The sequence below is a fragment of the Myotis daubentonii genome, chromosome X (genome assembly GCF_963259705.1).
Source record: "Myotis daubentonii chromosome X, mMyoDau2.1, whole genome shotgun sequence".
Lineage (NCBI taxonomy): Eukaryota > Metazoa > Chordata > Mammalia > Chiroptera > Vespertilionidae > Myotis > Myotis daubentonii.
The window spans coordinates 82,934,701-82,960,073 of record NC_081861.1 but is presented as its reverse complement, the minus strand read 5'-3'; positions in this window follow the sequence as shown (position 1 = coordinate 82,960,073).

Here is a 25,373-nt window from a genome sequence, read left to right as displayed (position 1 = left end):
CTGTGTGAATCAGTTAATATGCTGACGATTCCAGTATATAGTTGTAGGAACACTCTCTAATTCTGGACAAACTCTTCAAATACACAATTATAGTTTCCGGAAATGAATAAAAACTTGTAAGAAACACTTGAAATAAAAGGAAATAGGTCCTTACTACATTTCCTGCCATTTTCAATCACGGAGGTTACCAGTGGAAATTTCGGAAATGACCAGAAAACTGATAATATTTACAACTCCGGCTACTTTAGGAAGCGTTTTCACTTGAATTTGCTTTCAAATATTAGGAATTAGGTTTATACAGCTCAAAACTTGTGTAGAAAGACTGTAAGTGAGGACATTACTGTTTATGTTTGTCATTGGAGGCCGAATTTCTCTGGCGTTTTCTGTGTGAATCAGTTAAAATGCTGATGATTCCTTTATATAGTTGTAGGAACACTCTCTAATTCTGGTCAAACTCTTTAAATACGCAATTATAGTTTCCAGAGATCATTAAAAACCTGTAAGAAACGCTTGAAATAAAAGGAAATAGGTTCTTACTACATTTCCTGCCATTTTCAATCACGGAGGTTACCAGTGGAATGTTCGGAAATGACTCTAAAACTGAAAATATTTAAAACTCCAGCGACATTAGGAAGCGTTTTCACTTAAATTTGCTTTCAAATATTAGGAATTAGGTTTATACAGCTCAAAACTTGTGTAGAAAGACTGTAAGTGAGGACTATACTGTTTATGTTTATAATTGGAGGCCGAATTTCTCTGGCGTTTTCTGTGTGAATAAGTTAAAATGCTGACGATTGGACTATATAGTTGTAGGAACTCTCACTAATTGTGGTAAAACTCTTCAAATACGCAATTATAGTTTCCAGAAATGATTAAAAACTTGAAAGAAACACTTGAAATAAAAGGAAATAGATTCATACTACATTTTCTGCCATTTTCATTCATGGAGATTACCAGTGGAAAGCTTGGAAATGACCAGAAAACTGATGATATTTACAACTCCGGTAACTTTAGGGAGCGTTTTCAGTACAATTTGCTTTCAAATGTTAGGAATTCAGGGTTATACAGCTCAAAATTTGTTTAGAAACACTGTAAGTAAGGACGATACTGTTTATGTTTATAATTGGAGGCCGAATTTCTCTCGCCTTTTCTGTGTGAATCAGTTAAAATTCTGACGATTCCAGTATATAGTTGTAGGAACACTCTCTAATTCTGGACAAACTCTTCAAATACACAATTATAGTTTCTGGAAATGATTAAAAACTTGTAAGAAACACTTGAAATAAAAGGAAATAGGTCCTTACTACATTTCCTGCCATTTTCATTCATGGAGATTACCAGTGGAAAGCTTGGAAATGACCAGAAACCTGATAATATTTACAACTCCGGTTACTTTAGGAAGCGTTTTCACTTGAATTTGCTTTCAAATATTAGGAATTAGGTTTATACAGCTCAAAACTTGTGTAGAAAGACTGTAAGTGAGGACTATACTGTTTATGGTTATAATTGGAGGCCGAATTTCTCTCGCGTTTTCTGTGTGAATTAGTTAATATGCTGACGATTCCAGTATATAGTTGTAGGAACACTCTCTAATTCTGGACAAACTCTTCAAATACACAATTATAGTTTCCGGAAATGAATAAAAACTTGTAAGAAACACTTGAAATAAAAGGAAATAGGTCCTTACTACATTTCCTGCCATTTTCAATCACGGAGGTTACCAGTGGAAATTTCGGAAATGACCAGAAAACTGATAATATTTACAACTCCGGCTACTTTAGGAAGCGTTTTCACTTGAATTTGCTTTCAAATATTAGGAATTAGGTTTATACAGCTCAAAACTTGTGTAGAAAGACTGTAAGTGAGGACTATACTGTTTATGTTTGTCATTGGAGGCCGAATTTCTCTGGCGTTTTCTGTGTGAATCAGTTAAAATGCTGATGATTCCTTTATATAGTTGTAGGAACACTCTCTAATTCTGGTCAAACTCTTTAAATACGCAATTATAGTTTCCAGAGATCATTAAAAACCTGTAAGAAACACTTGAAATAAAAGGAAATAGGTTCTTACTACATTTCCTGCCATTTTCAATCACGGAGGTTACCAGTGGAATGTTCGGAAATGACTCGAAAACTGAAAATATTTACAACTCCAGCGACATTAGGAAGCGTTTTCACTTAAATTTGCTTTCAAATATTAGGAATTAGGTTTATACAGCTCAAAACTTGTGTAGAAAGACTGTAAGTGAGGACTATACTGTTTATGTTTATAATTGGAGGCCGAATTTCTCTGGCGTTTTCTGTGTGAATAAGTTACAATGCTGTCTATTCAAGTTTATAGTTGTAGGAACTCTCACTAATTGTGGTAAAACTCTTCAAATAAGCAATTATAGTTTTCAGAAACGATTAAAAACTTGTAAGAAACACTTGAAATAAAAGGAAATAGATTCATACTACATTTTCTGCCATTTTCATTCATGGAGATTACCAGTGGAAAGCTTGGAAATGACCAGAAAACTGATAATATTTGCAACTCCCGTTACTTTAGGGAGCGTTTTCAGTACAATTTGCTTTCCAATGTTAGGAATTCAGGGTTATACAGATCAAAATTTGTTTAGAAACACTGTAAGTAAGGACGATACTGTTTATGTTTATAATTGGAGGCCGAATTTCTCTCGCGTTTTCTGTGTGAATCAGTTAAAATTCTGACGATTCCAGTATATAGTTGTAGGAACACTCTCTAATTCTGGACAAACTCTTCAAATACACAATTATAGTTTCTGGAAATGATTAAAAACTTGTAAGAAACACTTGAAATAAAAGGAAATAGGTCCTTACTACATTTCCTGCCATTTTCAATCACGGAGGTTACCATTGGAAAGTTAGGAAATGACCAGAAAACTGATAATATTTACAACTCTGGCTACTTTAGGAAGCGTTTTCACTTGAATTTGCTTTCAAATATTAGGAATTAGGTTTATACAGCTCAAAACTTGTGTAGAAAGACTGTAAGTGAGGACTATACTGTTTATGTTTATAATTGGAGGCCGAATTTCTCTTTCGTTTTCTGTGTGAATAAGTTACAATGCTGACGATTGGACTATATAGTTGTAGGAACTCTCACTAATTGTGGTAAAACTCTTCAAATACGCAATTATAGTTTCCAGAAATGATTAAAAACTTGAAAGAAACACTTGAAATAAAAGGAAATAGATTCATACTACATTTTCTGCCATTTTCATTCATGGAGATTACCAGTGGAAAGCTTGGAAATGACCAGAAACCTGATGATATTTACAACTCCGGTTACTTTAGGGAGCGTTTTCAGTACAATTTGCTTTCAAATGTTAGGAATTCAGGGTTATACAGCTCAAAATTTGTTTAGAAACACTGTAAGTAAGGACGATACTGTTTATGTTTATAATTGGAGGCCGAATTTCTCTCGCGTTTTCTGTGTGAATCAGTTAATATGCTGACGATTCCAGTATATAGTTGTAGGAACACTCTCTAATTCTGGACAAACTCTTCAAATACACAATTATAGTTTCCGGAAATGAATAAAAACTTGTAAGAAACACTTGAAATAAAAGGAAAAAGTCCTTACTACATTTCCTGCCATTTTCAATCACGGAGGTTACCAGTGGAAATTTCGGAAATGACCAGAAAACTGATAATATTTACAACTCCGGCTACTTTAGGAAGCGTTTTCACTTGAATTTGCTTTCAAATATTAGGAATTAGGTTTATACAGCTCAAAACTTGTGTAGAAAGACTGTAAGTGAGGACTATACTGTTTATGTTTATAATTGGAGGCCGAATTTCTCTGGCGTTTTCTGTGTGAATAAGTTACAATGCTGACGATTGGACTATATAGTTGTAGGAACTCTCACTAATTGTGGTAAAACTCTTCAAATACGCAATTATAGTTTCCAGAAATGATTAAAAACTTGAAAGAAACACTTGAAATAAAAGGAAATAGATTCATACTACATTTTCTGCCATTTTCATTCATGGAGATTACCAGTGGAAAGCTTGGAAATGACCAGAAACCTGATGATATTTACAACTCCGATTACTTTAGGGAGCGTTTTCAGTACAATTTGCTTTCGAATGTTAGGAATTCAGGGTTATACAGCTCAAAATTTGTTTAGAAACACTGTAAGTAAGGACGATACTGTTTATGTTTATAATTGGAGGCCGAATTTCTCTCGCGTTTTCTGTGTGAATCAGTTAATATGCTGACGATTCCAGTATATAGTTGTAGGAACACTCTCTAATTCTGGACAAACTCTTCAAATACACAATTATAGTTTCCGGAAATGAATAAAAACTTGTAAGAAACACTTGAAATAAAAGGAAATAGGTCCTTACTACATTTCCTGCCATTTTCAATCACGGAGGTTACCAGTGGAAATTTCGGAAATGACCAGAAAACTGATAATATTTACAACTCCGGCTACTTTAGGAAGCGTTTTCACTTGAATTTGCTTTCAAATATTAGGAATTAGGTTTATACAGCTCAAAACTTGTGTAGAAAGACTGTAAGTGAGGACTATACTGTTTATGTTTATAATTGGAGGCCGAATTTCTCTTTCGTTTCCTGTGTGAATAAGTTACAATGCTGATGATTGGACTATATAGTTGTAGGAACTCTCACTAATTGTGGTAAAACTCTTCAAATACGCAATTATAGTTTCCAGAAATGATTAAAAACTTGAAAGAAACACTTGAAATAAAAGGAAATAGATTCATACTACATTTTCTGCCATTTTCATTCATGGAGATTACCAGTGGAAAGCTTGGAAATGACCAGAAACCTGATGATATTTACAACTCCGATTACTTTAGGGAGCGTTTTCAGTACAATTTGCTTTCAAATGTTAGGAATTCAGGGTTATACAGCTCAAAATTTGTTTAGAAACACTGTAAGTAAGGACGATACTGTTTATGTTTATAATTGGAGGCCGAATTTCTCTCGCGTTTTCTGTGTGAATCAGTTAATATGCTGACGATTCCAGTATATAGTTGTAGGAACACTCTCTAATTCTGGACAAACTCTTCAAATACACAATTATAGTTTCCGGAAATGAATAAAAACTTGTAAGAAACACTTGAAATAAAAGGAAATAGGTCCTTACTACATTTCCTGCCATTTTCAATCACGGAGGTTACCAGTGGAAATTTCGGAAATGACCAGAAAACTGATAATATTTACAACTCCGGCTACTTTAGGAAGCGTTTTCACTTGAATTTGCTTTCAAATATTAGGAATTAGGTTTATACAGCTCAAAACTTGTGTAGAAAGACTGTAAGTGAGGACTATACTGTTTATGTTTATAATTGGAGGCCGAATTTCTCTGGCGTTTTCTGTGTGAATAAGTTACAATGCTGACGATTGGACTATATAGTTGTAGGAACTCTCACTAATTGTGGTAAAACTCTTCAAATACGCAATTATAGTTTCCAGAAATGATTAAAAACTTGAAAGAAACACTTGAAATAAAAGGAAATAGATTCATACTACATTTTCTGCCATTTTCATTCATGGAGATTACCAGTGGAAAGCTTGGAAATGACCAGAAAACTGATAATATTTACAACTCCGGTAACTTTAGGGAGCGTTTTCAGTACAATTTGCTTTCAAATGTTAGGAATTCAGGGTTATACAGCTCAAAATTTGTTTAGAAACACTGTAAGTAAGTACGATACTGTTTATGTTTATAATTGGAGGCCGAATTTCTCTCGCATTTTCTGTGTGAATCAGTTAAAATTCTGACGATTCCAGTATATAGTTGTAGGAACACTCACTAATTCTGGACAAACTCTTCAAATACACAATTATAGTTTCTGGAAATGATTAAAAACTTGTAAGAAACACTTGAAATAAAAGGAAATAGGTCCTTACTACATTTCCTGCCATTTTCAATCACGGAGGTTACCAGTGGAAAGTTCGGAAATGACCAGAAAACTGATAATATTTACAACTCCGGCTACTTTAGGAAGCGTTTTCACTTGAATTTGCTTTCAAATATTAGGAATTAGGTTTATACAGCTCAAAACTTGTGTAGAAAGACTGTAAGTGAGGACTATACTGTTTATGTTTATAATTGGAGGCCGAATTTCTCTGGCGTTTTCTGTGTGAATAAGTTACAATGCTGACGATTGGACTATATAGTTGTAGGAACTCTCACTAATTGTGGTAAAACTCTTCAAATACGCAATTATAGTTTCCAGAAATGATTAAAAACTTGAAAGAAACACTTGAAATAAAAGGAAATAGATTCATACTACATTTTCTGCCATTTTCATTCATGGAGATTACCAGTGGAAAGCTTGGAAATGACCAGAAACCTGATAATATTTACAACTCCGGTTACTTTAGGAAACGTTTTCACTTGAATTTGCTTTCAAATATTAGGAATTAGGTTTATACAGCTCAAAACTTGTGTAGAAAGACTGTAAGTGAGGACTATACTGTTTATGTTTATAATTGGAGGCCGAATTTCTCTCGCGTTTTCTGTGTGAATCAGTTAATATGCTGACGATTCCAGTATATAGTTGTAGGAACACTCTCTAATTCTGGACAAACTCTTCAAATACACAATTATAGTTTCCGGAAATGAATAAAAACTTGTAAGAAACACTTGAAATAAAAGGAAATAGGTCCTTACTACATTTCCTGCCATTTTCAATCACGGAGGTTACCAGTGGAAATTTCGGAAATGACCAGAAAACTGATAATATTTACAACTCCGGCTACTTTAGGAAGCGTTTTCACTTGAATTTGCTTTCAAATATTAGGAATTAGGTTTATACAGCTCAAAACTTGTGTAGAAAGACTGTAAGTGAGGACTATACTGTTTATGTTTGTCATTGGAGGCCGAATTTCTCTGGCGTTTTCTGTGTGAATCAGATAAAATGCTGATGATTCCTTTATATAGTTGTAGGAACACTCTCTAATTCTGGTCAAACTCTTTAAATACGCAATTATAGTTTCCAGAGATCTTTAAAAACCTGTAAGAAACACTTGAAATAAAAGGAAATAGGTTCTTACTACATTTCCTGCCATTTTCAATCACGGAGGTTACCAGTGGAATGTTCGGAAATGACTCGAAAACTGAAAATATTTACAACTCCAGCGACATTAGGAAGCGTTTTCACTTAAATTTGCTTTCAAATATTAGGAATTAGGTTTATACAGCTCAAAACTTGTGTAGAAAGACTGTAAGTGAGGACTATACTGTTTATGTTTATAATTGGAGGCCGAATTTCTCTGGCGTTTTCTGTGTGAATAAGTTACAATGCTGACGATTGGACTATATAGTTGTAGGAACTCTCACTAATTGTGGTAAAACTCTTCAAATACGCAATTATAGTTTCCAGAAATGATTAAAAACTTGAAAGAAACACTTGAAATAAAAGGAAATAGATTCATACTACATTTTCTGCCATTTTCATTCATGGAGATTACCAGTGGAAAGCTTGGAAATGACCAGAAACCTGATAATATTTACAACTCCGGTTACTTTAGGAAACGTTTTCACTTGAATTTGCTTTCAAATATTAGGAATTAGGTTTATACAGCTCAAAACTTGTGTAGAAAGACTGTAAGTGAGGACTATACTGTTTATGTTTATAATTGGAGGCCGAATTTCTCTCGCGTTTTCTGTGTGAATCAGTTAATATGCTGACGATTCCAGTATATAGTTGTAGGAACACTCTCTAATTCTGGACAAACTCTTCAAATACACAATTATAGTTTCCGGAAATGAATAAAAACTTGTAAGAAACACTTGAAATAAAAGGAAAAAGTCCTTACTACATTTCCTGCCATTTTCAATCACGGAGGTTACCAGTGGAAATTTCGGAAATGACCAGAAAACTGATAATATTTACAACTCCGGCTACTTTAGGAAGCGTTTTCACTTGAATTTGCTTTCAAATATTAGGAATTAGGTTTATACAGCTCAAAACTTGTGTAGAAAGACTGTAAGTGAGGACTATACTGTTTATGTTTATAATTGGAGGCCGAATTTCTCTGGCGTTTTCTGTGTGAATAAGTTACAATGCTGACGATTGGACTATATAGTTGTAGGAACTCTCACTAATTGTGGTAAAACTCTTCAAATACGCAATTATAGTTTCCAGAAATGATTAAAAACTTGAAAGAAACACTTGAAATAAAAGGAAATAGATTCATACTACATTTTCTGCCATTTTCATTCATGGAGATTACCAGTGGAAAGCTTGGAAATGACCAGAAAACTGATGATATTTACAACTCCGGTAACTTTAGGGAGCGTTTTCAGTACAATTTGCTTTCAAATGTTAGGAATTCAGGGTTATACAGCTCAAAATTTGTTTAGAAACACTGTAAGTAAGTACGATACTGTTTATGTTTATAATTGGAGGCCGAATTTCTCTCGCGTTTTCTGTGTGAATCAGTTAAAATTCTGACGATTCCAGTATATAGTTGTAGGAACACTCACTAATTCTGGACAAACTCTTCAAATACACAATTATAGTTTCTGGAAATGATTAAAAACTTGTAAGAAACACTTGAAATAAAAGGAAATAGGTCCTTACTACATTTCCTGCCATTTTCAATCACGGAGGTTACCAGTGGAAAGTTCGGAAATGACCAGAAAACTGATAATATTTACAACTCCGGCTACTTTAGGAAGCGTTTTCACTTGAATTTGCTTTCAAATATTAGGAATTAGGTTTATACAGCTCAAAACTTGTGTAGAAAGACTGTAAGTGAGGACTATACTGTTTATGTTTATAATTGGAGGCCGAATTTCTCTCGCGTTTTCTGTGTGAATCAGTTAATATGCTGACGATTCCAGTATATAGTTGTAGGAACACTCTCTAATTCTGGACAAACTCTTCAAATACACAATTATAGTTTCCGGAAATGAATAAAAACTTGTAAGAAACACTTGAAATAAAAGGAAATAGGTCCTTACTACATTTCCTGCCATTTTCAATCACGGAGGTTACCAGTGGAAATTTCGGAAATGACCAGAAAACTGATAATATTTACAACTCCGGCTACTTTAGGAAGCGTTTTCACTTGAATTTGCTTTCAAATATTAGGAATTAGGTTTATACAGCTCAAAACTTGTGTAGAAAGACTGTAAGTGAGGACTATACTGTTTATGTTTGTCATTGGAGGCCGAATTTCTCTGGCGTTTTCTGTGTGAATCAGATAAAATGCTGATGATTACTTTATATAGTTGTAGGAACACACTCTAATTCTGGTCAAACTCTTTAAATACGCAATTATAGTTTCCAGAGATCTTTAAAAACCTGTAAGAAACACTTGAAATAAAAGGAAATAGGTTCTTACTACATTTCCTGCCATTTTCAATCACGGAGGTTACCAGTGGAATGTTCGGAAATGACTCGAAAACTGAAAATATTTACAACTCCAGCGACATTAGGAAGCGTTTTCACTTAAATTTGCTTTCAAATATTAGGAATTAGGTTTATACAGCTCAAAACTTGTGTAGAAAGACTGTAAGTGAGGACTATACTGTTTATGTTTATAATTGGAGGCCGAATTTCTCTGGCGTTTTCTGTGTGAATAAGTTACAATGCTGACGATTGGACTATATAGTTGTAGGAACTCTCACTAATTGTGGTAAAACTCTTCAAATACGCAATTATAGTTTCCAGAAATGATTAAAAACTTGAAAGAAACACTTGAAATAAAAGGAAATAGATTCATACTACATTTTCTGCCATTTTCATTCATGGAGATTACCAGTGGAAAGCTTGGAAATGACCAGAAACCTGATAATATTTACAACTCCGGTTACTTTAGGAAACGTTTTCACTTGAATTTGCTTTCAAATATTAGGAATTAGGTTTATACAGCTCAAAACTTGTGTAGAAAGACTGTAAGTGAGGACTATACTGTTTATGTTTATAATTGGAGGCCGAATTTCTCTCGCGTTTTCTGTGTGAATCAGTTAATATGCTGACGATTCCAGTATATAGTTGTAGGAACACTCTCTAATTCTGGACAAACTCTTCAAATACACAATTATAGTTTCCGGAAATGAATAAAAACTTGTAAGAAACACTTGAAATAAAAGGAAATAGGTCCTTACTACATTTCCTGCCATTTTCAATTACGGAGGTTACCAGTGGAAATTTCGGAAATGACCAGAAAACTGATAATATTTACAACTCCGGCTACTTTAGGAAGCGTTTTCACTTGAATTTGCTTTCAAATATTAGGAATTAGGTTTATACAGCTCAAAACTTGTGTAGAAAGACTGTAAGTGAGGACTATACTGTTTATGTTTGTCATTGGAGGCCGAATTTCTCTGGCGTTTTCTGTGTGAATCAGATAAAATGCTGATGATTCCTTTATATAGTTGTAGGAACACTCTCTAATTCTGGTCAAACTCTTTAAATACGCAATTATAGTTTCCAGAGATCTTTAAAAACCTGTAAGAAACACTTGAAATAAAAGGAAATAGGTTCTTACTACATTTCCTGCCATTTTCAATCACCGAGGTTACCAGTGGAATGTTCGGAAATGACTCGAAAACTGAAAATATTTACAACTCCAGCGACATTAGGAAGCGTTTTCACTTAAATTTGCTTCCAAATATTAGGAATTAGGTTTATACAGCTCAAAACTTGTGTAGAAAGACTGTAAGTGAGGACTATACTGTTTATGTTTATAATTGGAGGCCGAATTTCTCTGGCGTTTTCTGTGTGAATAAGTTACAATGCTGTCTATTCAAGTTTATAGTTGTAGGAACTCTCACTAATTGTGGTAAAACTCTTCAAATAAGCAATTATAGTTTTCAGAAACGATTAAAAACTTGTAAGAAACACTTGAAATAAAAGGAAATAGATTCATACTACATTTTCTGCCATTTTCATTCATGGAGATTACCAGTGGAAAGCTTGGAAATGACCAGAAAACTGATAATATTTGCAACTCCCTTTACTTTAGGGAGCGTTTTCAGTACAATTTGCTTTCCAATGTTAGGAATTCAGGGTTATACAGCTCAAAATTTGTTTAGAAACACTGTAAGTAAGGACGATACTGTTTATGTTTATAATTGGAGGCCGAATTTCTCTCGCGTTTTCTGTGTGAATCAGTTAATATGCTGACGATTCCAGTATATAGTTGTAGGAACACTCTCTAATTCTGGACAAACTCTTCAAATACACAATTATAGTTTCCGGAAATGAATAAAAACTTGTAAGAAACACTTGAAATAAAAGGACATGGGTCCTTACTACATTTCCTGCCATTTTCAATCACGGAGGTTACCAGTGGAAATTTCGGAAATGACCAGAAAACTGATAATATTTACAACTCCGGCTACTTTAGGAAGCGTTTTCACTTGAATTTGCTTTCAAATATTAGGAATTAGGTTTATACAGCTCAAAACTTGTGTAGAAAGACTGTAAGTGAGGACTATACTGTTTATGTTTATAATTGGAGGCCGAATTTCTCTTTCGTTTCCTGTGTGAATAAGTTACAATGCTGATGATTGGACTATATAGTTGTAGGAACTCTCACTAATTGTGGTAAAACTCTTCAAATACGCAATTATAGTTTCCAGAAATGATTAAAAACTTGAAAGAAACACTTGAAATAAAAGGAAATAGATTCATACTACATTTTCTGCCATTTTCATTCATGGAGATTACCAGTGGAAAGCTTGGAAATGACCAGAAACCTGATGATATTTACAACTCCGATTACTTTAGGGAGCGTTTTCAGTACAATTTGCTTTCAAATGTTAGGAATTCAGGGTTATACAGCTCAAAATTTGTTTAGAAACACTGTAAGTAAGGACGATACTGTTTATGTTTATAATTGGAGGCCGAATTTCTCTCGCGTTTTCTGTGTGAATCAGTTAATATGCTGACGATTCCAGTATATAGTTGTAGGAACACTCTCTAATTCTGGACAAACTCTTCAAATACACAATTATAGTTTCCGGAAATGAATAAAAACTGGTAAGAAACACTTGAAATAAAAGGAAATAGGTCCTTACTACATTTCCTGCCATTTTCAATCACGGAGGTTACCAGTGGAAATTTCGGAAATGACCAGAAAACTGATAATATTTACAACTCCGGCTACTTTAGGAAGCGTTTTCACTTGAATTTGCTTTCAAATATTAGGAATTAGGTTTATACAGCTCAAAACTTGTGTAGAAAGACTGTAAGTGAAGACTATACTGTTTATGTTTATAATTGGAGGCCGAATTTCTCTCGCGTTTTCTGTGTGAATCAGTTAATATGCTGACGATTCCAGTATATAGTTGTAGGAACACTCTCTAATTCTGGACAAACTCTTCAAATACACAATTATAGTTTCCGGAAATGAATAAAAACTTGTAAGAAACACTTGAAATAAAAGGAAATAGGTCCTTACTACATTTCCTGCCATTTTCAATCACGGAGGTTACCAGTGGAAATTTCGGAAATGACCAGAAAACTGATAATATTTACAACTCCGGCTACTTTAGGAAGCGTTTTCACTTGAATTTGCTTTCAAATATTAGGAATTAGGTTTATACAGCTCAAAACTTGTGTAGAAAGACTGTAAGTGAGGACTATACTGTTTATGTTTGTCATTGGAGGCCGAATTTCTCTGGCGTTTTCTGTGTGAATCAGTTAAAATGCTGATGATTCCTTTATATAGTTGTAGGAACACTCTCTAATTCTGGTCAAACTCTTTAAATACGCAATTATAGTTTCCAGAGATCATTAAAAACCTGTAAGAAACACTTGAAATAAAAGGAAATAGGTTCTTACTACATTTCCTGCCATTTTCAATCACGGAGGTTACCAGTGGAATGTTCAGAAATGACTCTAAAACTGAAAATATTTAAAACTCCAGCGACATTAGGAAGCGTTTTCACTTAAATTTGCTTTCAAATATTAGGAATTAGGTTTATACAGCTCAAAACTTGTGTAGAAAGACTGTAAGTGAGGACTATACTGTTTATGTTTATAATTGGAGGCCGAATTTCTCTGGCGTTTTCTGTGTGAATAAGTTACAATGCTGACGATTGGACTATATAGTTGTAGGAACTCTCACTAATTGTGGTAAAACTCTTCAAATACGCAATTATAGTTTCCAGAAATGATTAAAAACTTGAAAGAAACACTTGAAATAAAAGGAAATAGATTCATACTACATTTTCTGCCATTTTCATTCATGGAGATTACCAGTGGAAAGCTTGGAAATGACCAGAAAACTGATGATATTTACAACTCCGGTAACTTTAGGGAGCGTTTTCAGTACAATTTGCTTTCAAATGTTAGGAATTCAGGGTTATACAGCTCAAAATTTGTTTAGAAACACTGTAAGTAAGGACGATACTGTTTATGTTTATAATTGGAGGCCGAATTTCTCTCGCGTTTTCTGTGTGAATCAGTTAAAATTCTGACGATTCCAGTATATAGGTGTAGGAACACTCTCTAATTCTGGACAAACTCTTCAAATACACAATTATAGTTTCTGGAAATGATTAAAAACTTGTAAGAAACACTTGAAATAAAAGGAAATAGGTCCTTACTACATTTCCTGCCATTTTCAATCACGGAGGTTACCAGTGGAAAGTTCGGAAATGACCAGAAAACTGATAATATTTACAACTCCGGCTACTTTAGGAAGCGTTTTCACTTGAATTTGCTTTCAAATATTAGGAATTAGGTTTATACATCTCAAAACTTGTGTAGAAAGACTGTAAGTGAGGACTATACTGTTTATGTTTATAATTGGAGGCCGAATTTCTCTGGCGTTTTCTGTGTGAATAAGTTACAATGCTGACGATTGGACTATATAGTTGTAGGAACTCTCACTAATTGTGGTAAAACTCTTCAAATACGCAATTATAGTTTCCAGAAATGATTAAAAACTTGAAAGAAACACTTGAAATAAAAGGAAATAGATTCATACTACATTTTCTGCCATTTTCATTCATGGAGATTACCAGTGGAAAGCTTGGAAATGACCAGAAAACTGATAATATTTGCAACTCCCTTTACTTTAGGGAGCGTTTTCAGTACAATTTGCTTTCCAATGTTAGGAATTCAGGGTTATACAGCTCAAAATTTGTTTAGAAACACTGTAAGTAAGGACGATACTGTTTATGTTTATAATTGGAGGCCGAATTTCTCTCGCGTTTTCTGTGTGAATCAGTTAATATGCTGACGATTCCAGTATATAGTTGTAGGAACACTCTCTAATTCTGGACAAACTCTTCAAATACACAATTATAGTTTCCGGAAATGAATAAAAACTTGTAAGAAACACTTGAAATAAAAGGACATGGGTCCTTACTACATTTCCTGCCATTTTCAATCACGGAGGTTACCAGTGGAAATTTCGGAAATGACCAGAAAACTGATAATATTTACAACTCCGGCTACTTTAGGAAGCGTTTTCACTTGAATTTGCTTTCAAATATTAGGAATTAGGTTTATACAGCTCAAAACTTGTGTAGAAAGACTGTAAGTGAGGACTATACTGTTTATGTTTATAATTGGAGGCCGAATTTCTCTTTCGTTTCCTGTGTGAATAAGTTACAATGCTGATGATTGGACTATATAGTTGTAGGAACTCTCACTAATTGTGGTAAAACTCTTCAAATACGCAATTATAGTTTCCAGAAATGATTAAAAACTTGAAAGAAACACTTGAAATAAAAGGAAATAGATTCATACTACATTTTCTGCCATTTTCATTCATGGAGATTACCAGTGGAAAGCTTGGAAATGACCAGAAACCTGATGATATTTACAACTCCGATTACTTTAGGGAGCGTTTTCAGTACAATTTGCTTTCAAATGTTAGGAATTCAGGGTTATACAGCTCAAAATTTGTTTAGAAACACTGTAAGTAAGGACGATACTGTTTATGTTTATAATTGGAGGCTGAATTTCTCTCGCGTTTTCTGTGTGAATCAGTTAATATGCTGACGATTCCAGTATATAGTTGTAGGAACACTCTCTAATTCTGGACAAACTCTTCAAATACACAATTATAGTTTCCGGAAATGAATAAAAACTGGTAAGAAACACTTGAAATAAAAGGAAATAGGTCCTTACTACATTTCCTGCCATTTTCAATCACGGAGGTTACCAGTGGAAATTTCGGAAATGACCAGAAAACTGATAATATTTACAACTCCGGCTACTTTAGGAAGCGTTTTCACTTGAATTTGCTTTCAAATATTAGGAATTAGGTTTATACAGCTCAAAACTTGTGTAGAAAGACTGTAAGTGAAGACTATACTGTTTATGTTTATAATTGGAGGCCGAATTTCTCTCGCGTTTTCTGTGTGAATCAGTTAATATGCTGACGATTCCAGTATATAGTTGTAGGAACACTCTCTAATTCTGGACAAACTCTTCAAATACACAATTATAGTTTCCGGAAATGAATAAAAACTTGTAAGAAACACTTGAAATAAAAGGAAATAGGTCCTTACTACATTTTCTGCCATTTTCATTCATGGAGATTACCAGTGGAAAGCTTGGAAATGACCAGAAAACTGATAATATTTACAACTCCGGTAACTTTAGGGAGCGTTTTCAGTACAATTTGCTTTCAAATGTTAGGAATTCAGGGTTATACAGCTCAAAATTTGTTTAGAAACACTGTAAGTAAGTACGATACTGTTTATGTTTATAATTGGAGGCCGAATTTCTCTCGCATTTTCTGTGTGAATCAGTTAAAATTCTGACGATTCCAGTATATAGTTGTAGGAACACTCACTAATTCTGGACAAACTCTTCAAATACACAATTATAGTTTCTGGAAATGATTAAAAACTTGTAAGAAACACTTGAAATAAAAGGAAATAGGTCCTTACTACATTTCCTGCCATTTTCAATCACGGAGGTTACCAGTGGAAAGTTCGGAAATGACCAGAAAACTGATAATATTTACAACTCCGGCTACTTTAGGAAGCGTTTTCACTTGAATTTGCTTTCAAATATTAGGAATTAGGTTTATACAGCTCAAAACTTGTGTAGAAAGACTGTAAGTGAGGACTATACTGTTTATGTTTATAATTGGAGGCCGAATTTCTCTGGCGTTTTCTGTGTGAATAAGTTACAATGCTGACGATTGGACTATATAGTTGTAGGAACTCTCACTAATTGTGGTAAAACTCTTCAAATACGCAATTATAGTTTCCAGAAATGATTAAAAACTTGAAAGAAACACTTGAAATAAAAGGAAATAGATTCATACTACATTTTCTGCCATTTTCATTCATGGAGATTACCAGTGGAAAGCTTGGAAATGACCAGAAACCTGATAATATTTACAACTCCGGTTACTTTAGGAAACGTTTTCACTTGAATTTGCTTTCAAATATTAGGAATTAGGTTTATACAGCTCAAAACTTGTGTAGAAAGACTGTAAGTGAGGACTATACTGTTTATGTTTATAATTGGAGGCCGAATTTCTCTCGCGTTTTCTGTGTGAATCAGTTAATATGCTGACGATTCCAGTATATAGTTGTAGGAACACTCTCTAATTCTGGACAAACTCTTCAAATACACAATTATAGTTTCCGGAAATGAATAAAAACTTGTAAGAAACACTTGAAATAAAAGGAAATAGGTCCTTACTACATTTCCTGCCATTTTCAATCACGGAGGTTACCAGTGGAAATTTCGGAAATGACCAGAAAACTGATAATATTTACAACTCCGGCTACTTTAGGAAGCGTTTTCACTTGAATTTGCTTTCAAATATTAGGAATTAGGTTTATACAGCTCAAAACTTGTGTAGAAAGACTGTAAGTGAGGACTATACTGTTTATGTTTGTCATTGGAGGCCGAATTTCTCTGGCGTTTTCTGTGTGAATCAGATAAAATGCTGATGATTCCTTTATATAGTTGTAGGAACACTCTCTAATTCTGGTCAAACTCTTTAAATACGCAATTATAGTTTCCAGAGATCTTTAAAAACCTGTAAGAAACACTTGAAATAAAAGGAAATAGGTTCTTACTACATTTCCTGCCATTTTCAATCACGGAGGTTACCAGTGGAATGTTCGGAAATGACTCGAAAACTGAAAATATTTACAACTCCAGCGACATTAGGAAGCGTTTTCACTTAAATTTGCTTTCAAATATTAGGAATTAGGTTTATACAGCTCAAAACTTGTGTAGAAAGACTGTAAGTGAGGACTATACTGTTTATGTTTATAATTGGAGGCCGAATTTCTCTGGCGTTTTCTGTGTGAATAAGTTACAATGCTGACGATTGGACTATATAGTTGTAGGAACTCTCACTAATTGTGGTAAAACTCTTCAAATACGCAATTATAGTTTCCAGAAATGATTAAAAACTTGAAAGAAACACTTGAAATAAAAGGAAATAGATTCATACTACATTTTCTGCCATTTTCATTCATGGAGATTACCAGTGGAAAGCTTGGAAATGACCAGAAACCTGATAATATTTACAACTCCGGTTACTTTAGGAAACGTTTTCACTTGAATTTGCTTTCAAATATTAGGAATTAGGTTTATACAGCTCAAAACTTGTGTACAAAGACTGTAAGTGAGGACTATACTGTTTATGTTTATAATTGGAGGCCGAATTTCTCTCGCGTTTTCTGTGTGAATCAGTTAATATGCTGACGATTCCAGTATATAGTTGTAGGAACACTCTCTAATTCTGGACAAACTCTTCAAATACACAATTATAGTTTCCGGAAATGAATAAAAACTTGTAAGAAACACTTGAAATAAAAGGAAAAAGTCCTTACTACATTTCCTGCCATTTTCAATCACGGAGGTTACCAGTGGAAATTTCGGAAATGACCAGAAAACTGATAATATTTACAACTCCGGCTACTTTAGGAAGCGTTTTCACTTGAATTTGCTTTCAAATATTAGGAATTAGGTTTATACAGCTCAAAACTTGTGTAGAAAGACTGTAAGTGAGGACTATACTGTTTATGTTTATAATTGGAGGCCGAATTTCTCTTTCGTTTCCTGTGTGAATAAGTTACAATGCTGATGATTGGACTATATAGTTGTAGGAACTCTCACTAATTGTGGTAAAACTCTTCAAATACGCAATTATAGTTTCCAGAAATGATTAAAAACTTGAAAGAAACACTTGAAATAAAAGGAAATAGATTCATACTACATTTTCTGCCATTTTCATTCATGGAGATTACCAGTGGAAAGCTTGGAAATGACCAGAAACCTGATGATATTTACAACTCCGATTACTTTAGGGAGCGTTTTCAGTACAATTTGCTTTCAAATGTTAGGAATTCAGGGTTATACAGCTCAAAATTTGTTTAGAAACACTGTAAGTAAGGACGATACTGTTTATGTTTATAATTGGAGGCCGAATTTCTCTCGCGTTTTCTGTGTGAATCAGTTAATATGCTGACGATTCCAGTATATAGTTGTAGGAACACTCTCTAATTCTGGACAAACTCTTCAAATACACAATTATAGTTTCCGGAAATGAATAAAAACTTGTAAGAAACACTTGAAATAAAAGGAAATAGGTCCTTACTACATTTCCTGCCATTTTCAATCACGGAGGTTACCAGTGGAAATTTCGGAAATGACCAGAAAACTGATAATATTTACAACTCCGGCTACTTTAGGAAGCGTTTTCACTTGAATTTGCTTTCAAATATTAGGAATTAGGTTTATACAGCTCAAAACTTGTGTAGAAAGACTGTAAGTGAGGACTATACTGTTTATGTTTATAATTGGAGGCCGAATTTCTCTCGCGTTTTCTGTGTGAATCAGTTAATATGCTGACGATTCCAGTATATAGTTGTAGGAACACTCTCTAATTCTGGACAAACTCCTCAAATACACAATTATAGTTTCCGGAAATGAATAAAAACTTGTAAGAAACACTTGAAATAAAAGGAAATAGGTCCTTACTACATTTCCTGCCATTTTCAATCACGGAGGTTACCAGTGGAAATTTCGGAAATGACCAGAAAACTGATAATATTTACAACTCCGGCTACTTTAGGAAGCGTTTTCACTTGAATTTGCTTTCAAATATTAGGAATTAGGTTTATACAGCTCAAAACTTGTGTAGAAAGACTGTAAGTGAGGACTATACTGTTTATGTTTATAATTGGAGGCCGAATTTCTCTGGCGTTTTCTGTGTGAATAAGTTACAATGCTGACGATTGGACTATATAGTTGTAGGAACTCTCACTAATTGTGGTAAAACTCTTCAAATACGCAATTATAGTTTCCAGAAATGATTAAAAACTTGAAAGAAACACTTGAAATAAAAGGAAATAGATTCATACTACATTTTCTGCCATTTTCATTCATGGAGATTACCAGTGGAAAGCTTGGAAATGACCAGAAAACTGATGATATTTACAACTCCGGTAACTTTAGGGAGCGTTTTCAGTACAATTTGCTTTCAAATGTTAGGAATTCAGGGTTATACAGCTCAAAATTTGTTTAGAAACACTGTAAGTAAGTACGATACTGTTTATGTTTATAATTGGAGGCCGAATTTCTCTCGCGTTTTCTGTGTGAATCAGTTAAAATTCTGACGATTCCAGTATATAGTTGTAGGAACACTCACTAATTCTGGACAAACTCTTCAAATACACAATTATAGTTTCTGGAAATGATTAAAAACTTGTAAGAAACACTTGAAATAAAAGGAAATAGGTCCTTACTACATTTCCTGCCATTTTCAATCACGGAGGTTACCAGTGGAAAGTTCGGAAATGACCAGAAAACTGATAATATTTACAACTCCGGCTACTTTAGGAAGCGTTTTCACTTGAATTTGCTTTCAAATATTAGGAATTAGGTTTATACAGCTCAAAACTTGTGTAGAAAGACTGTAAGTGAGGACTATACTGTTTATGTTTATAATTGGAGGCCGAATTTCTCTCGCGTTTTCTGTGTGAATCAGTTAATATGCTGACGATTCCAGTATATAGTTGTAGGAACACTCTCTAATTCTGGACAAACTCTTCAAATACACAATTATAGTTTCCGGAAATGAATAAAAACTTGTAAGAAACACTTGAAATAAAAGGAAATAGGTCCTTACTACATTTCCTGCCATTTTCAATCACGGAGGTTACCAGTGGAAATTTCGGAAATGACCAGAAAACTGATAATATTTACAACTCCGGCTACTTTAGGAAGCGTTTTCACTTGAATTTGCTTTCAAATATTAGGAATTAGGTTTATACAGCTCAAAACTTGTGTAGAAAGACTGTAAGTGAGGACTATACTGTTTATGTTTGTCATTGGAGGCCGAATTTCTCTGGCGTTTTCTGTGTGAATCAGATAAAATGCTGATGATTACTTTATATAGTTGTAGGAACACTCTCTAATTCTGGTCAAACTCTTTAAATACGCAATTATAGTTTCCAGAGATCTTTAAAAACCTGTAAGAAACACTTGAAATAAAAGGAAATAGGTTCTTACTACATTTCCTGCCATTTTCAATCACGGAGGTTACCAGTGGAATGTTCGGAAATGACTCGAAAACTGAAAATATTTACAACTCCAGCGACATTAGGAAGCGTTTTCACTTAAATTTGCTTTCAAATATTAGGAATTAGGTTTATACAGCTCAAAACTTGTGTAGAAAGACTGTAAGTGAGGACTATACTGTTTATGTTTATAATTGGAGGCCGAATTTCTCTGGCGTTTTCTGTGTGAATAAGTTACAATGCTGACGATTGGACTATATAGTTGTAGGAACTCTCACTAATTGTGGTAAAACTCTTCAAATACGCAATTATAGTTTCCAGAAATGATTAAAAACTTGAAAGAAACACTTGAAATAAAAGGAAATAGATTCATACTACATTTTCTGCCATTTTCATTCATGGAGATTACCAGTGGAAAGCTTGGAAATGACCAGAAACCTGATAATATTTACAACTCCGGTTACTTTAGGAAACGTTTTCACTTGAATTTGCTTTCAAATATTAGGAATTAGGTTTATACAGCTCAAAACTTGTGTAGAAAGACTGTAAGTGAGGACTATACTGTTTATGTTTATAATTGGAGGCCGAATTTCTCTCGCGTTTTCTGTGTGAATCAGTTAATATGCTGACGATTCCAGTATATAGTTGTAGGAACACTCTCTAATTCTGGACAAACTCTTCAAATACACAATTATAGTTTCCGGAAATGAATAAAAACTTGTAAGAAACACTTGAAATAAAAGGAAATAGGTCCTTACTACATTTCCTGCCATTTTCAATTACGGAGGTTACCAGTGGAAATTTCGGAAATGACCAGAAAACTGATAATATTTACAACTCCGGCTACTTTAGGAAGCGTTTTCACTTGAATTTGCTTTCAAATATTAGGAATTAGGTTTATACAGCTCAAAACTTGTGTAGAAAGACTGTAAGTGAGGACTATACTGTTTATGTTTGTCATTGGAGGCCGAATTTCTCTGGCGTTTTCTGTGTGAATCAGATAAAATGCTGATGATTCCTTTATATAGTTGTAGGAACACTCTCTAATTCTGGTCAAACTCTTTAAATACGCAATTATAGTTTCCAGAGATCTTTAAAAACCTGTAAGAAACACTTGAAATAAAAGGAAATAGGTTCTTACTACATTTCCTGCCATTTTCAATCACCGAGGTTACCAGTGGAATGTTCGGAAATGACTCGAAAACTGAAAATATTTACAACTCCAGCGACATTAGGAAGCGTTTTCACTTAAATTTGCTTTCAAATATTAGGAATTAGGTTTATACAGCTCAAAACTTGTGTAGAAAGACTGTAAGTGAGGACTATACTGTTTATGTTTATAATTGGAGGCCGAATTTCTCTGGCGTTTTCTGTGTGAATAAGTTACAATGCTGTCTATTCAAGTTTATAGTTGTAGGAACTCTCACTAATTGTGGTAAAACTCTTCAAATAAGCAATTATAGTTTTCAGAAACGATTAAAAACTTGTAAGAAACACTTGAAATAAAAGGAAATAGATTCATACTACATTTTCTGCCATTTTCATTCATGGAGATTACCAGTGGAAAGCTTGGAAATGACCAGAAAACTGATAATATTTGCAACTCCCTTTACTTTAGGGAGCGTTTTCAGTACAATTTGCTTTCCAATGTTAGGAATTCAGGGTTATACAGCTCAAAATTTGTTTAGAAACACTGTAAGTAAGGACGATACTGTTTATGTTTATAATTGGAGGCCGAATTTCTCTCGCGTTTTCTGTGTGAATCAGTTAATATGCTGACGATTCCAGTATATAGTTGTAGGAACACTCTCTAATTCTGGACAAACTCTTCAAATACACAATTATAGTTTCCGGAAATGAATAAAAACTTGTAAGAAACACTTGAAATAAAAGGACATGGGTCCTTACTACATTTCCTGCCATTTTCAATCACGGAGGTTACCAGTGGAAATTTCGGAAATGACCAGAAAACTGATAATATTTACAACTCCGGCTACTTTAGGAAGCGTTTTCACTTGAATTTGCTTTCAAATATTAGGAATTAGGTTTATACAGCTCAAAACTTGTGTAGAAAGACTGTAAGTGAGGACTATACTGTTTATGTTTATAATTGGAGGCCGAATTTCTCTTTCGTTTCCTGTGTGAATAAGTTACAATGCTGATGATTGGACTATATAGTTGTAGGAACTCTCACTAATTGTGGTAAAACTCTTCAAATACGCAATTATAGTTTCCAGAAATGATTAAAAACTTGAAAGAAACACTTGAAATAAAAGGAAATAGATTCATACTACATTTTCTGCCATTTTCATTCATGGAGATTACCAGTGGAAAGCTTGGAAATGACCAGAAACCTGATGATATTTACAACTCCGATTACTTTAGGGAGCGTTTTCAGTACAATTTGCTTTCAAATGTTAGGAATTCAGGGTTATACAGCTCAAAATTTGTTTAGAAACACTGTAAGTAAGGACGATACTGTTTATGTTTATAATTGGAGGCCGAATTTCTCTCGCGTTTTCTGTGTGAATCAGTTAATATGCTGACGATTCCAGTATATAGTTGTAGGAACACTCTCTAATTCTGGACAAACTCTTCAAATACACAATTATAGTTTCCGGAAATGAATAAAAACTGGTAAGAAACACTTGAAATAAAAGGAAATAGGTCCTTACTACATTTCCTGCCATTTTCAATCACGGAGGTTACCAGTGGAAATTTCGGAAATGACCAGAAAACTGATAATATTTACAACTCCGGCTACTTTAGGAAGCGTTTTCACTTGAATTTGCTTTCAAATATTAGGAATTAGGTTTATACAGCTCAAAACTTGTGTAGAAAGACTGTAAGTGAAGACTATACTGTTTATGTTTATAATTGGAGGCCGAATTTCTCTCGCGTTTTCTGTGTGAATCAGTTAATATGCTGACGATTCCAGTATATAGTTGTAGGAACACTCTCTAATTCTGGACAAACTCTTCAAATACACAATTATAGTTTCCGGAAATGAATAAAAACTTGTAAGAAACACTTGAAATAAAAGGAAATAGGTCCTTACTACATTTCCTGCCATTTTCAATCACGGAGGTTACCAGTGGAAATTTCGGAAATGACCAGAAAACTGATAATATTTACAACTCCGGCTACTTTAGGAAGCGTTTTCACTTGAATTTGCTTTCAAATATTAGGAATTAGGTTTATACATCTCAAAACTTGTGTAGAAAGACTGTAAGTGAGGACTATACTGTTTATGTTTGTCATTGGAGGCCGAATTTCTCTGGCGTTTTCTGTGTGAATCAGTTAAAATGCTGATGATTCCTTTATATAGTTGTAGGAACACTCTCTAATTCTGGTCAAACTCTTTAAATACGCAATTATAGTTTCCAGAGATCATTAAAAACCTGTAAGAAACACTTGAAATAAAAGGAAATAGGTTCTTACTACATTTCCTGCCATTTTCAATCACGGAGGTTACCAGTGGAATGTTCAGAAATGACTCTAAAACTGAAAATATTTAAAACTCCAGCGACATTAGGAAGCGTTTTCACTTAAATTTGCTTTCAAATATTAGGAATTAGGTTTATACAGCTCAAAACTTGTGTAGAAAGACTGTAAGTGAGGACTATACTGTTTATGTTTATAATTGGAGGCCGAATTTCTCTGGCGTTTTCTGTGTGAATAAGTTACAATGCTGACGATTGGACTATATAGTTGTAGGAACTCTCACTAATTGTGGTAAAACTCTTCAAATACGCAATTATAGTTTCCAGAAATGATTAAAAACTTGAAAGAAACACTTGAAATAAAAGGAAATAGATTCATACTACATTTTCTGCCATTTTCATTCATGGAGATTACCAGTGGAAAGCTTGGAAATGACCAGAAAACTGATGATATTTACAACTCCGGTAACTTTAGGGAGCGTTTTCAGTACAATTTGCTTTCAAATGTTAGGAATTCAGGGTTATACAGCTCAAAATTTGTTTAGAAACACTGTAAGTAAGGACGATACTGTTTATGTTTATAATTGGAGGCCGAATTTCTCTCGCGTTTTCTGTGTGAATCAGTTAAAATTCTGACGATTCCAGTATATAGGTGTAGGAACACTCTCTAATTCTGGACAAACTCTTCAAATACACAATTATAGTTTCTGGAAATGATTAAAAACTTGTAAGAAACACTTGAAATAAAAGGAAATAGGTCCTTACTACATTTCCTGCCATTTTCAATCACGGAGGTTACCAGTGGAAAGTTCGGAAATGACCAGAAAACTGATAATATTTACAACTCCGGCTACTTTAGGAAGCGTTTTCACTTGAATTTGCTTTCAAATATTAGGAATTAGGTTTATACATCTCAAAACTTGTGTAGAAAGACTGTAAGTGAGGACTATACTGTTTATGTTTATAATTGGAGGCCGAATTTCTCTGGCGTTTTCTGTGTGAATAAGTTACAATGCTGACGATTGGACTATATAGTTGTAGGAACTCTCACTAATTGTGGTAAAACTCTTCAAATACGCAATTATAGTTTCCAGAAATGATTAAAAACTTGAAAGAAACACTTGAAATAAAAGGAAATAGATTCATACTACATTTTCTGCCATTTTCATTCATGGAGATTACCAGTGGAAAGCTTGGAAATGACCAGAAACCTGATAATATTTACAACTCCGGTTACTTTAGGAAGCGTTTTCACTTGAATTTGCTTTCAAATATTAGGAATTAGGTTTATACAGCTCAAAACTTGTGTAGAAAGACTGTAAGTGTGGACTATACTGTTTATGTTTATAATTGGAGGCCGAATTTCTCTGGCGTTTTCTGTGTGAATAAGTTACAATGCTGATGACTCCAGTATATAGTTGTAGGAACTCTCACTAATTGTGGTAAAACTCTTCAAA